Source organism: Fukomys damarensis, unplaced genomic scaffold (assembly GCF_012274545.1).
Source record: "Fukomys damarensis isolate Sample0158 unplaced genomic scaffold, DMR_v1.0_HiC HiC_scaffold_16, whole genome shotgun sequence".
NCBI classification, from domain to species: Eukaryota; Metazoa; Chordata; class Mammalia; order Rodentia; family Bathyergidae; genus Fukomys; species Fukomys damarensis.
Window position 1 is genome coordinate 88,465,598 of NW_022900928.1, and position 12,115 is coordinate 88,477,712.

At 48.8% G+C, this 12,115-nt stretch overlaps 1 protein-coding gene across 1 annotated transcript in view; it reads right to left on the bottom strand.

Annotated features, from left to right (window-relative positions):
* The window catches only part of Agap3 (ArfGAP with GTPase domain, ankyrin repeat and PH domain 3), a 43,833-nt gene that overhangs the window by 28,813 nt on the left and 2,905 nt on the right, over positions 1-12,115 (bottom strand). The window lies entirely within an intron of this gene.

Sequence of the window (12,115 nt, forward strand, 5' to 3'; positions counted from 1 at the left end):
ACCTCCGGCCTCTGGGTGCCTGGTGTGGGCCCAACCAAGTTCCTCGGCTCCTCCACCCCAAAGCAGCCGGCAAGCCCAGACCTGGAGGGGCCGGGAGCCAGCCCAGCCCGGAGAGGCAGGTGGCAAGTCTGGCCTGGAACACCAGGGAACGGCGGCGGCTCAGGGGGCCGGCCTGCTGGGGCAGCCCAGGGAGCCCTCAAAAAACAGGAAATTCCAGCCCAGGGCTCCTCCTAGGATTGGGCAGGTAGGCAAGGAGCTGTCATTAAGAGCAGGCCAAATAAATAACAGTCTTGCAGCACATCACACAGTGGGCACCATTTTAGAAAAAAAGTGGACCATTTTCGATCTATGAAGGAAGAGCAATCATACGGACCCGTCAAGGCTGGATTTATTAGGGCTCAGGAGGTAAGTCTTAGGCCATCACTGGGCAACTGTAAAGGGGGGAGTTTGATCGAGTTGATCCTATCTCAGGATTTGGCCCAAACACTCTGAGGCTGAGAGTTGCTGGATGTGACAGCAACTACTTATGACCAAGTTGTCTCTTTGGAGATTAGAAGATCCAGAAGATATTCATCTGTCCAATTTGGGTTAAGTATCATCCTGCCCAAGAGCAGCAGAAAAATCCAGGCCTGGATCACACTTCTAGGCAGGTGACACTGCTGAGGTCTTCAGTGCCTAACCCACTGCTTGCTGGGCCTCCCCTCCTGTCTAGCTGATGCAGGGCCTGAAACTGTTGAGGGAAACAACCCACACTCCGATGCCTTCTAGATTCATGGGTGCAGGCTATACCAGGCACCAGAAAATCCCAGAATGGAGCAGGAGCTCCGTATGCTTTGCTGGACCCAGCAATGACCACATCCCTCCTCTCTCAGCCCCACAAAGAGCTGGCTTCCCGGATCCACAGAAATGCAGAAGTGCATGCAGTCTTTGGCAGGAATGGATCAGGAGGGGAAACCAGTTTAGGCAGTGGCAAGGGATGAGGGGCTTGGGTCCTGAAGAGATCTTGCTCCCAGGGTTTCCTCCACTCCAGTCCAAACCAACTCCCAGAGTCCTTTGCAGCTTTAGCATTCCAGGTCCCCTCAGAGGCAGGAGGAGATAAACATACATTCCTGAGGGGGCTGGGACTAGGGGATGCCTGGGAAGGCAGGGACTGCCCCAGCCTAGGTACTAGCCTACTTCTTAGGGCTGGAAACTCTCAAGTCCCGGGCTGGATCTCCAGGGCATTTTGCATTTTTGTGGGACTAGTTATTACCAGTGTTGAGGTAGACTGCTTCCTCCAATACAGGATGTACATTCCCCAGTAAGAGACAGCTCCAGAAGAGTCTTTCCCAAGGTCCTTGGGCAGGTACAGTGACAAGAGCCCAATCCTGAACGCAACTCATATTTCCAAGTATAATCCAGCCAACCTTTCTGAGCTACAGAAAAATAAATGCTTTGACTTTGCTATCTGCATCCGTCAGTCCTCTCTCTCATTATTCCTCAAAAACTAAAGCTGCCCCACTGGGCATGGTGGAGCATGTCTATGATCCCAGCACTCTGGGAGGCTGAGGCAAGAGACACAACTTTAAAGCCAGTCTGGGCAACTTAGCAATTTAGAGACCCTGTCTCAAAATTTAAAAAGGATCAGGAGGCATATCTCAGTGCAAAGACCCTAGATTCAATCCTTAGTATTGATAAAAAGAGAGAGCCCCAGCTCCACAATGCAAGTCATAAAAACCTGCACGTGTACATACATGTATGCATGCACATGCATGTGCACACACACACACACACACACACACACAACCAGGATGGGTAGGCACCGGTGCCCAGTCCCCAAGACAGTGTCGTTCAATCTCAGAGGACACTGGGCTCCCCTGCACCTTCAGAATCTGACAAGGCAGAAAGCTCAACTCAGGTCTGTTCCCAAGATGCAAGGCTTCTCTTTCTCACCTATCCACCTCTTCCTCCAGTCCCCTTTTTCCCAGAAATTTTTTCTGACCTACAGAAACTACAAAGTCAAGGGTACCTGCTGGCTAAACATTAGGTCAGTCAAGGACCCCAAAATGTAGAGCTGGGGCAAGCACACACCTCTGTTCCTCGAGGGGTGAGCCCCAGGCCAGGGACAAGGTTTCTGTGCTTCATCTGATGAGATCCTGCTGCAAAATTCCACACAGCCCTAACACCCTTGGCCTGAGGCACAGAAGGCAGGCCTAAAAAGCTCCAGGCTAGGAATTCTTAGAGTAGACAGGGGCTGAATTCCCAAAGAACTAGTCTAATTCAGGCTGTCAGAGCACCAAGTGCACTTCCTTCTAGGGTTTGGAAGGCTCTGTGGAAGGTTAGGTTTCTAGGAAATTCAATATGAACCTTCTCACGGGTGTCTGTGGTGTGGATTCTGGGTCAGGATGAATGCCACTTCTGCCAGGTAGAGAGTGCAGAAGCCAGACACTAGGCACCCCTCCTTCCCTGAGCACCTGGAGTCTGATAGGGCTGACTCCAGATGTGCCCCAAAGCGGGCTGAGCCACACACAGGTACATCCAGTGTCCTATGCAGAAAGAGAAGTCTCCCTGGGTTGGGTGTGGGGACAGGGACATGAGACACCACCCTGTCGTGACAAAGAGGGAAAAGGGCAGCTCTACCCCAGGAAGCCCATGAGGCCTGGCACTCGGTGCCCGCCCAGTGTTTGCCAGCCAATGCACTGATAACTCCTATGCCTGGTGTGGTCATACAGCACACAGGAAGCTGGCAGGTGGATAAGGAAGGGCCAACTTTCTTTGGAGGTGGAAGCTGGAGGGAAAGGCCACAGGCTTCTTCAGTATTCTGTGGTCCCAGAGCCATGCTGGCCTCCAAGATGCACCTGGCTCTTCTTGCCCACAAGGTGGCAGCAAAACATCTTCCTACAGTCCCAAGCACTGGCTGTGTGGGTAAGGCTGGCAGGGACTCAGGGGCCAGGACTACCTTCAGCTACACCCTATAGTCACAGCCCAGGAGGTAGTGAGTAGCATCCCAAGCTCTCTAGGCTGAAGTGGCTGGCAAGCTCTGTCCCAGGGCACAAGTCTCCCAGTGAGGGATCATGAAGAGGGGAAGAGTCTGGGGGCAGCCCGAGGACACAACCTGAGGGCATAGTCCTCCTTACAGTATACCTCTACATTCTCACCCCATTTCCGGCCAGTAAGCTTCTCTGCCCTACATGTAGCCAGCAGCTGCTCTGGAGTTATAGAAGCCCAATCCTAGCAGGGTCACCCTCGTCCGATCCTTTGTGCAGGGCGAGACACCACCTACCTCTACACTGCCTAAGCCAGACACCAGCTTCCAGTCTCCCTGCACCCACCCCGCCAACTCACTGTCAACTGTGACCCCAGGAGGCAGACGTGCCTTTTAAAACCATGCCTCCAGCTAGGCGTGGTGGTGCACACGTATAATCCAGCACTTCAGGGGCCAAGGCAGGAAGATGGCTGTGAGTTCAAGGCCAGTCTGGGCTACACAGCGAGTTCAAGACCAGACTGGAATACATAGAAGACCGTTTCAAAAGACAAAAAAACCTAAATTATTTAAAAAATGAAGGGGACTGCATGTGCCACCCCATGCCTGCCTCAGGGCCAGGTACTAGTAACTATTCTTCTCCAACAGGCAAGAAGGAGGTGGAGATCAGCAACAGCCCTCACAGGGCCCCATGTTGGGCCCTAACTTTCTATCCTCCTGCCTCAGCCTCCTGAGTGATGGGGTTCCAGGTGTATGACATTACATCTTGTTCATCTCATTTTTTTTTTTAAACAGGTTCTCATAATGTAATTCAGGCTGTCTTTGAACTCACTATGTAGCCCAGGCTGGCCTCAAATTTCCAGCGATCTTCCTACCTCAGCCTCCTGAGTGCTGGGATTACAGGCATATGCCCAGCTTTTTACATGTTTTTTAATGTCGTTCTCTCCCTTCAAAACTTAACACATAGGGCTGGGGATATGGCTTAGTGGTTCCACCACCTACTTCACAAGTGCAAGGGCCTGAGTTTGATCCCTGGTACCAAAAAAAACAAAAACAAAAACCAAAAAACTTAACACATAGACTGGACGTGGTGGCACACACCTGTAATTCTAGTACTTGGAAGGCTGAGGCAGGAGAATGGCGAGTTCTGTGTAAGCCTGGGCTCCATAGCAAGTTTAAGGCCAGCTAAACTACATGGTGATACCCTTTCTCAAAAAACAAAAAAATCTAGGGCTGGGGATGTAGCTCAGAGGCACAGCACCTGCCTGGCAAGCTCATGGTCCTGGGTTCAAGCCACAGTACAAAACAAACAAACAAACAAAGCCAAAACAACAACAAAAAAACTGAGCTCACAGACCAGCAGAAGTCCCATGAGCTAAAAATGTATTCTGTCCAAATAGATTTTTCTTTTTGAGATAGAATCTTGCTATGTAGTACAAGCTGGCCTCAAGATCAAAGCAATCTCTCTGTCTCAGCCTCCCAAGTGCTGGGATTACAGGCATGCATACCAGGCCCAGCCTGAATGGGTGTTTAAAATTCGTTCTTTAGCAATTCTAGCACTTTTATTTACTTAGGGTATTTTTTGTAGAAAAAAAATGCAATAAAGTACACAGAAAACTACACTGATTTTGCAAGAGCAGCAAGGAGTTTCTAGGCTGAGCTGCTGAGTACACTCAGGGTCTCAGAAACGAGGGTTGCCTGAGAGGTAACAGTATGTGCTATCTTAACAGCAAAGGCCCAAGAACTTAAGAGTCCCGTGAACAGTTTAAAGGTGCCTCAGCTCCCATGCCTGGGATCCCAACAGTAGGGCTGGGGGCACCTTTTCTCCCTGGTCACCCAGCTTGGTGGCCCTGGGCTGTCTGCCACCACCTCTGTACAGTGTAGCTATCCCATCTCCTCTGTCTAAAGTGCTCACCTCAGCCTGGGGCCTGGGCTCTGGGCCCCTCCACAGATACACAACCTCCAGCCAGAACCCCCTAAAAAAGACCCCCAACCCACCTGACCACAGCAGCTGATCACTGAACACAACAGCCCTTGGCTCTCTCACCCTGCACAGTAACCCTGAGAAAGTGCTCACAACTTCCTGCGTCACAGACACAAAATCTGAGGTTCAGAATCCAAGAACGGGCCTGTGGCACCAGCCACTAGGTGACTTGAACCCCAGCCGTGTGGCGGCTGGCCAGAGTCCTCCCCAGTCCTGTCCTCTGCTGTCCTGGCTGAACCTCTAGGTCAGCACCTTTCTTGCTCCCCACTGGGGAAATCTACATGGGCCAGCTTCACCTCGGCCTTCCCGAAGGGCTCCCTCTTCTGCCAAGACCCTACTCAAGGCTCCTCCACCCTGAGCTCCCACTCCCACCCCCACTCCCCAGCCAAGGGCCCCTGCAAAGTGTAAACAGCCCATCCGGGTTCCGGGACACATGGAATTGTTGAAAGGAAAGCGGTGGGCACAGCGGCCTAGATGCTGACCTGGAACAGACACTCATGCTGTGTGGACAGTCACAGGGGCCAGATGGCCAGGCAAGGCAAGGGATGGCATGAGTGCCAACACTTAGTTTTTCAAGAAAAGCAAGATACTGCCAGGCAGCAGTGACACATGCCTAGAATACCAGCACTCTGGGAGGCTAAGGCTGGAAGATAGCAAATTCAAGCCCAGCCTGGGCAATTTAGCAAAACTGTGTCTCAAAATAAAAAAATAAAAAAGGTAGCAAAACACTGGGCATGGTGGCACACACCTGCAATCCCAGTACTCAAGAGACTGAGCCAAGAGGATTGTTTTGAGTTCGAGGCCAGCCTGGGCAGCACAGTGAGTTCAAGGCCAGCCTGAGCAACGTAACAAGACCCTGTCACAAAACAAAATAGGTAGTAAGAGTAATCCTGGGCAACAAGAGCAAAGCAGGAAGCATTACAATCCTGGATTCCAAGTTATACTACAAAATTAGAGGGGAAAGAAAAAAAAATGGCCAGGGATTTAGCTTAGTGGTTCTGGCACCTGCCTCACAAGCGCAAGGTCCCGAGTTCGATATCCAATACAAAAAAAAAAAAAAAAAAAAAAAAAAAAAAGCTACAGTGATTAAAAACAGCATGGTACAAGCACAAAACAGACACACAGAACAGAACAGAACAGAGGATGAAGAAACCACCCAAGCATATTCAGGCACCTGATCTTTGACAAAGGGGCCAAAAACACACTGGAGGAAAGATAATCTTTTAGCAAGTGGTGCTGGGAAAACTGGCTCTTCACATGCAGAATGCTGACTCTGGATCCATACACTGCACTGTGTGCTAAACTAAAATCAAAATGGATCAAAGTGGGCCAGGCATGGTGGCACACATCTGTATTTCCAGCACTTGCAAGGCTGAGGCAAGGAGATCATTATGAGTTTGAAGCCAGTCTGGCTACATGAGTTCAAAGCCAGCCTGATCTGGGGTGGTGGCGCACGCCTGTCATCCCAACACTTGGGAGTCTGAGGCAAGAGGATTGCTGGGAGTTTGAGGCCAGCCTGACCATGAAAAAATGTTCAATATCACTGGCCATTAGAGAAATGCAATAAAATAATATGAATTCCATCTTACTCCAGAAATAATAGCCATCATCAAGAAATCAAACAACAATGCTGATGAAGAGATGGAAAAAAAGGAATCCTTCATTGTTGGGGGGAATGTAAACTAGTACAACTTCTATGGAAATCAGTATAGAGATTCTTCAAAACAGTTAAAGTAAGCCAGGCATAGTGGTCCATGCCTATAGGCCCAGCACTCAGGAGGCTGAAGGAGGAGGATCACTGGGAGTTCAAGGCTGGCCTGGGCTACATACTGAGTTCAAGGTCAGTCTGAACCATACAACAAGACCCCATCTCAAAAAAAATTTTTTTTCCTCATTTGACCCAGTTACTTCCCTTCTAGTATCTTCTCAAAAGAGTTAAAGACATCATTACAGTGATTCATGCATACCCATGTTTATAGCAGAATAACTCATCACAGTTAAATCTTGGAAGCAGCCTATATCCATCAACAGATGAATGGATAAAGAATGTGTGGGCTGCGGATTTAGCTCAGTGGTCCCATCACCTGCCTCGCAAGCGCAAGTTCGATCCCCAGTATCGGAAAAAAAAAAGTGGTATTTATACAGCGTGTTATACTCCTCTGCCATAAAGAAGAATAAACTTGAGTCATATGTAGGAAAATGGAAACACCTTAAGACCATACTGTTAAATAAAATAAATCAGACGCACAAGCTTCAATAGTATATGGAAAAAACATTTTTTAAAAGAAAAAAAAAAAGAAAATGAGAAACCCAAAATATGAAAAATATAAAGAACAAAATAACAGACAGATAATAGGAAACAGGAAGATAGATCTTTTGCAAATAGGAAGGTGAGCAAGAGATGGGGGAAGGAAGGGGACACAAAAAGAATTAAAATGTGTTATGCACATGTACCGATAACGATACCCCATGATGAATGTAATCATTATGTACTGCAAACATGTTCTAATAAAAAAGGACTGGGGATACACAGTTCAGTGCAAAGGCCCTGTGGTCAATCCCTAGGTCAACCCCAGTACTGAGTAAGTGATAAGCAAGATAGAAAATTGTGGGCTGGGGTGTGGCTTGAGTTCTACTCCTGGCACTTGAGTTCCACTCCTATCACTGAAGACAGAAAAAAAACATGTGTCACAAGGGCCCGTGGGCAGCGGGGCGGGCAAATGCAAAACTGTACATTACACACCACAATAATAATAAAACACTGCACTGACTTCCCACCTCTGGTTAGAGTTATGGATTTTTCCTGCTTTTTACATATTTTTCTGCAATCCGATTGTTTATTTCACTGTTTTCCACATGCTTCTAGAGGGCTCATTACTTTTGTAAAAAGAAACAAAAGAAATGGAAGCAGGTTCCATTTCAGAATAAAAGGAGGAGGGTTCCAGGTAGGCAATCTCTACGCTTAACCACTCTTTAAAAATTTCACGATAGCAGGGTGTGGTGGGGCACGCCTGTAATCCCAGCACTCTGGAGGCTCAGGCAGGAGGATTGCTGTGAGTTCGAGACCAGCCTGGGCTACATAGTGAGCTCCAGGTCAGTCTCAACTACATTGCGAGACCCTGTCTCAAAAAACAAACAAAGAAACAAACAAAAAATTTCATGATAGAGTTTGTTTGTTTTAGATAGGTTGTTGCTGGCTACATAGTTCAAGCTGACCTCAAAGTCACTATGTAAACTAGGCTGGCCTCAAACTCATGATGATTCTCCTGCCTCAGCCTCCCAAGGGATTGACTACAGGTATGCGCCACCCTACTTACTGCAGGACCTAAGAACACATCACACCACACTCAGAAAGCCACTCTTGGGGCACATGCTATTTTCTACTCCTAGTGCAGCTGCTTCCTGGACAAGTGGCACCCTCACACACACAACAGGACCCAGCCTCCAGTGTGCCACCAAGCTGCCCCAGCCCAAGCATCTGGATGCACAGCTGTGAGTGGCTCATAATATTTCAGTGTGATGTCCCATCAATTATTCAGTCTGCTCCCCTGCTGGGGGCAGGCGAGGCTGTAATCAATATCTGTGTCCTGTGTTTTCTTTTCCATCAGGGATGGCCCCAAAGGCAGGAGGACGGCTGGGTTCAAAGGCACATGACCTGTTCATGTTACTGGGTGACCCGATTTATTCATTCCCATTCACCCACAGCACCACAGAGAAGGCCCATTTGGCCCCATCCCAGGCACCGGAAGTGACATGCCCACTGCTATTCGGACATGCCTGCAGCACCTGACTGGATTCCCTGGTCCTCTTCTTCAACTTTTTTTCTCTTGAGTTTTTGAACACCTGCTAAACAACTTGCAGGAGCGCTCTGCCTAATAGGTGTGTCAACCATTTATCTGGCACATGTACACTGTAAGACACAGGAATGTAATTAAATCTGCTAATTTTATAATGGTTCTAACACTTGAACAACAGCAGCAACACAAATCCACGTGACTAGTGTGATACCGGAAAAGGGGGGTGGGAGTGGCAATCTCAACAGAACAGCAGCTGCAGAGCATTGGGACCATGATGCTACCTTTTGACAAGCAAAGCCTATGGAAGCCTGGGAAAGCCACGGTGGAGAGAGGTAGCACCTCATTTCCAGATGTGGAGGTGCCACTCCCCCCACCCAGCCTGCTCAGTAACACAGGGGAGGAAGTGAGCACTCCCCATGGGGGGACTCAGTCGGTCCCTGTGACTGTCATGACTCCGTCTCGGAGCCCTTGCGGGGGGTTCTACTGCCCAGCCCCTAGACCGCATGGCAGTTCACAGGCAGCAATGGAGACAGGACAGGGCAGCCAGCTAATCATGCCACGTGGCCAAATTCACAGGCCACCCAAAGGCAGCCCTTGCACAGGAAAACTGGCCTGGACACCGTGTGACATGAAAAACTGCATCACCAGGGCTCCTGACACATCCTGAGTCCAGCCTCATTTGGAACAACGATGCTCTACAAAAGCACTCTGGGCATCACTGGGGAAATCTGATTATGGGTCAGCTCAGACAATATCAGAGAAGTCTGGCTGGCATTACGGTGACAGAGGACCTGCCTGTCTGAAGGAGATCCTGCTAGAGTTGGGGAAAGGATCCTCAGGCCCCAACTGCTTGGAGGTGCATGCCTGTAATCCCAGCAGTTTGGGAGGCTAAGGCAGGAGGATTTCAAGTTCAAGCAACTTAGCAGCTCAGCATGATGGTCCTAGGTTCAATCCTTGGTATGGAAAAAAAAAAAAAAAAAGTCTCCCTTTTCTTCCTGCTCCTTCCGTGACAGCACAGCAGGTCCTGCCACCCCAGCTCTGAGCCCCGAGACTCTGTCACCCCAGGAAGAGCTGTCAATCTTGTGACATACACAGCACAAATAAAGTGCTAGAGTGTGGGGTGGCACTTCTGCACAGTTTAAAAACACCTGACGCCAGCAATTTTCATAATAAGATCACTAGTCTTGAAAGAAAGTGTCTGGCGGTGTCAATAAAGAAAAGAGGCAGTCAACCCTGCCCCCTGACTGTCCCTGCACTCTGGTCACCTCAAAGTACCTGCTTCAAACCCTGGGTTTCCCAGGGCAAGACTGCGTGCCTGTGCAGGTGCAACTGCTCCTGGGTGCCAGCTAGCTCATCCTGCTGTCCCCTCCACCCCCAGCCTCCTGCTCAGAGCAAGGGGTCTTCTTGCTCCTCAGGACACCAACATGGCCCATGGCTGCCAGGCACACTGTCACTTGTACTTCTGCTTGTCGAGAAAACAAATTCTACTGCCAACTGATTTGGGAAAACTTGGAAGAAAAGGCTGTGGTGCTGCTGTCCCCAGGTTCTGATCCCTTGCCCTTGCAACCCCAGCCTGCTAGTGCAGAGATACAAGGCAGGGGGCTCTCAGACACAAGGGAGATGGTGCCTCCCAGGCTCCCCACCTGCCCACCACACCCTTGAATGCAGCCTGCTTTGGCTCTCCTCTGGGGTCCAAGCAAGGTGCTCTCCCTCTTGCTTTTTTTTTGGGAGGGGGTATTTTGAGACAGGGTCTCACTGTGTAGTTCAAGCTGGCCTTGAATTCTGTGTAGCCCCGGCTGGCCTCCAACTCTCGAATTCTCAAACTCTCAGGGATCCTCCTGCCTCAGCCTCTTGAGTGCTGAGATTACAGGCATGTGCCACCACACCCAGTTATAAGTTTCCAATTCAAGCCTTTGAAAGGATAAAACAAAAAGTATATAATAGCCAGGCAGGGTGGCATATGCCTCTATCCCATCTATTCAGGCTAAGGCAGGAGGACCAAAAGTTCAAGGCCAGAGCCAGGAATTTAACTCAGTAGTGCCACACCTACCTGACAAGTACAGGGTCCTGAGTTCAATTACTGTATCAAAAAAAATTTCAAGGCCAGCCTGGACAATTTAGCAGGGGAGGGAAGGAAGAAAGAAAGATAGGTAGATGTCGGAGATGTAGCTCAATGGTAGAGTGCCTGCCTAGCTTGCATGAGGAGGCCCTGGGTTCCATCCCCAGTACCACAAAGGCGGCAGGTATACTTACATAATTGTTTTACAACCAAGAATTCTTTTGTTGCCAATCTAAGGAAAAGTCCTGGGGTATACACAGTGGAGTTTGAAGACTCAGTATGAAAAAAGTATACAAAGCCTATCTTACTAAACACTTTTCTTATAAATTACATATCAAAATGAGAACATTTGGGATATATTGATTTAAATTCAATATTAAGATAAATTACACTTTTTTTTGAGACAAGTTCTTGCTAAGTAGTTCAGGCTGCCTCGAACTGGTAGGAATCCTTCTGCCACACCTGGCTCATTTTTCTTTTCTTTTTTTTTTGGTAACACTTTTCAACATGTCTACTTGAAAATTTAAACTCATACAGGTGATTCAACCAAGTCTACCAGTGCTGAATTAGAAAATACAGATGTCAGGTGCCCTCCAGACTACAGACCCTTGTGACCACCCAAGGTCGCCAGGATCTGTACCTATCAGTACCAACTTGGCAACCCAGCTGGGTCTGGCTGGGCAACCTCAATGTAGCCCACACTCTACCCTTACAATGGAGATCAGAACACAGCCAGGAGCGGGGACACTCATGGGATCTCAGTGAGTTCCCCTCTCACCACAACCCTGTGCTTATCAATAACACCCAGCCAGTGAGGACCAGCAAGGGGTTCCACTAGGAACTTCCCTAAGTCTGATGTCGCCCCTACACCCTGAGTACCTTGGCTCATCTGATTCTCACGCCTACACTACAAACCAGGTGCCAATTACTCTCATTTCACCAAGAACAAGGCCAAGAGACAGATGTAAAGGACCCACCCAGTTCATCCAAGGGCACACAGTCCCAGAGCAATAGGTCTGGGATTCAAATCTGAGTAGCTTGCATCCAGAGCAACAGTTTTTTGCTGTTGTTGTTGTTGCTCTGGGATGTTTTATTTTGGTGGTACCAGCTGGGCTCCATACTCAGCCCATTTTTTTTTTTATTTTTTATTTTGAGACAAGGTCTTACAAAATTGCTATGTTGCCCAGCCTGGGCTCAAAGTTGCATTCCTCCTGCCTCAGCCTCCTGAGTGCTAGAATCACAGGCATGCACCACCAAGCTGAGCTCAGAGCAAGATAGCTCAGAGCAAGATTTTTTTTTTTTTTTTTTTTTTG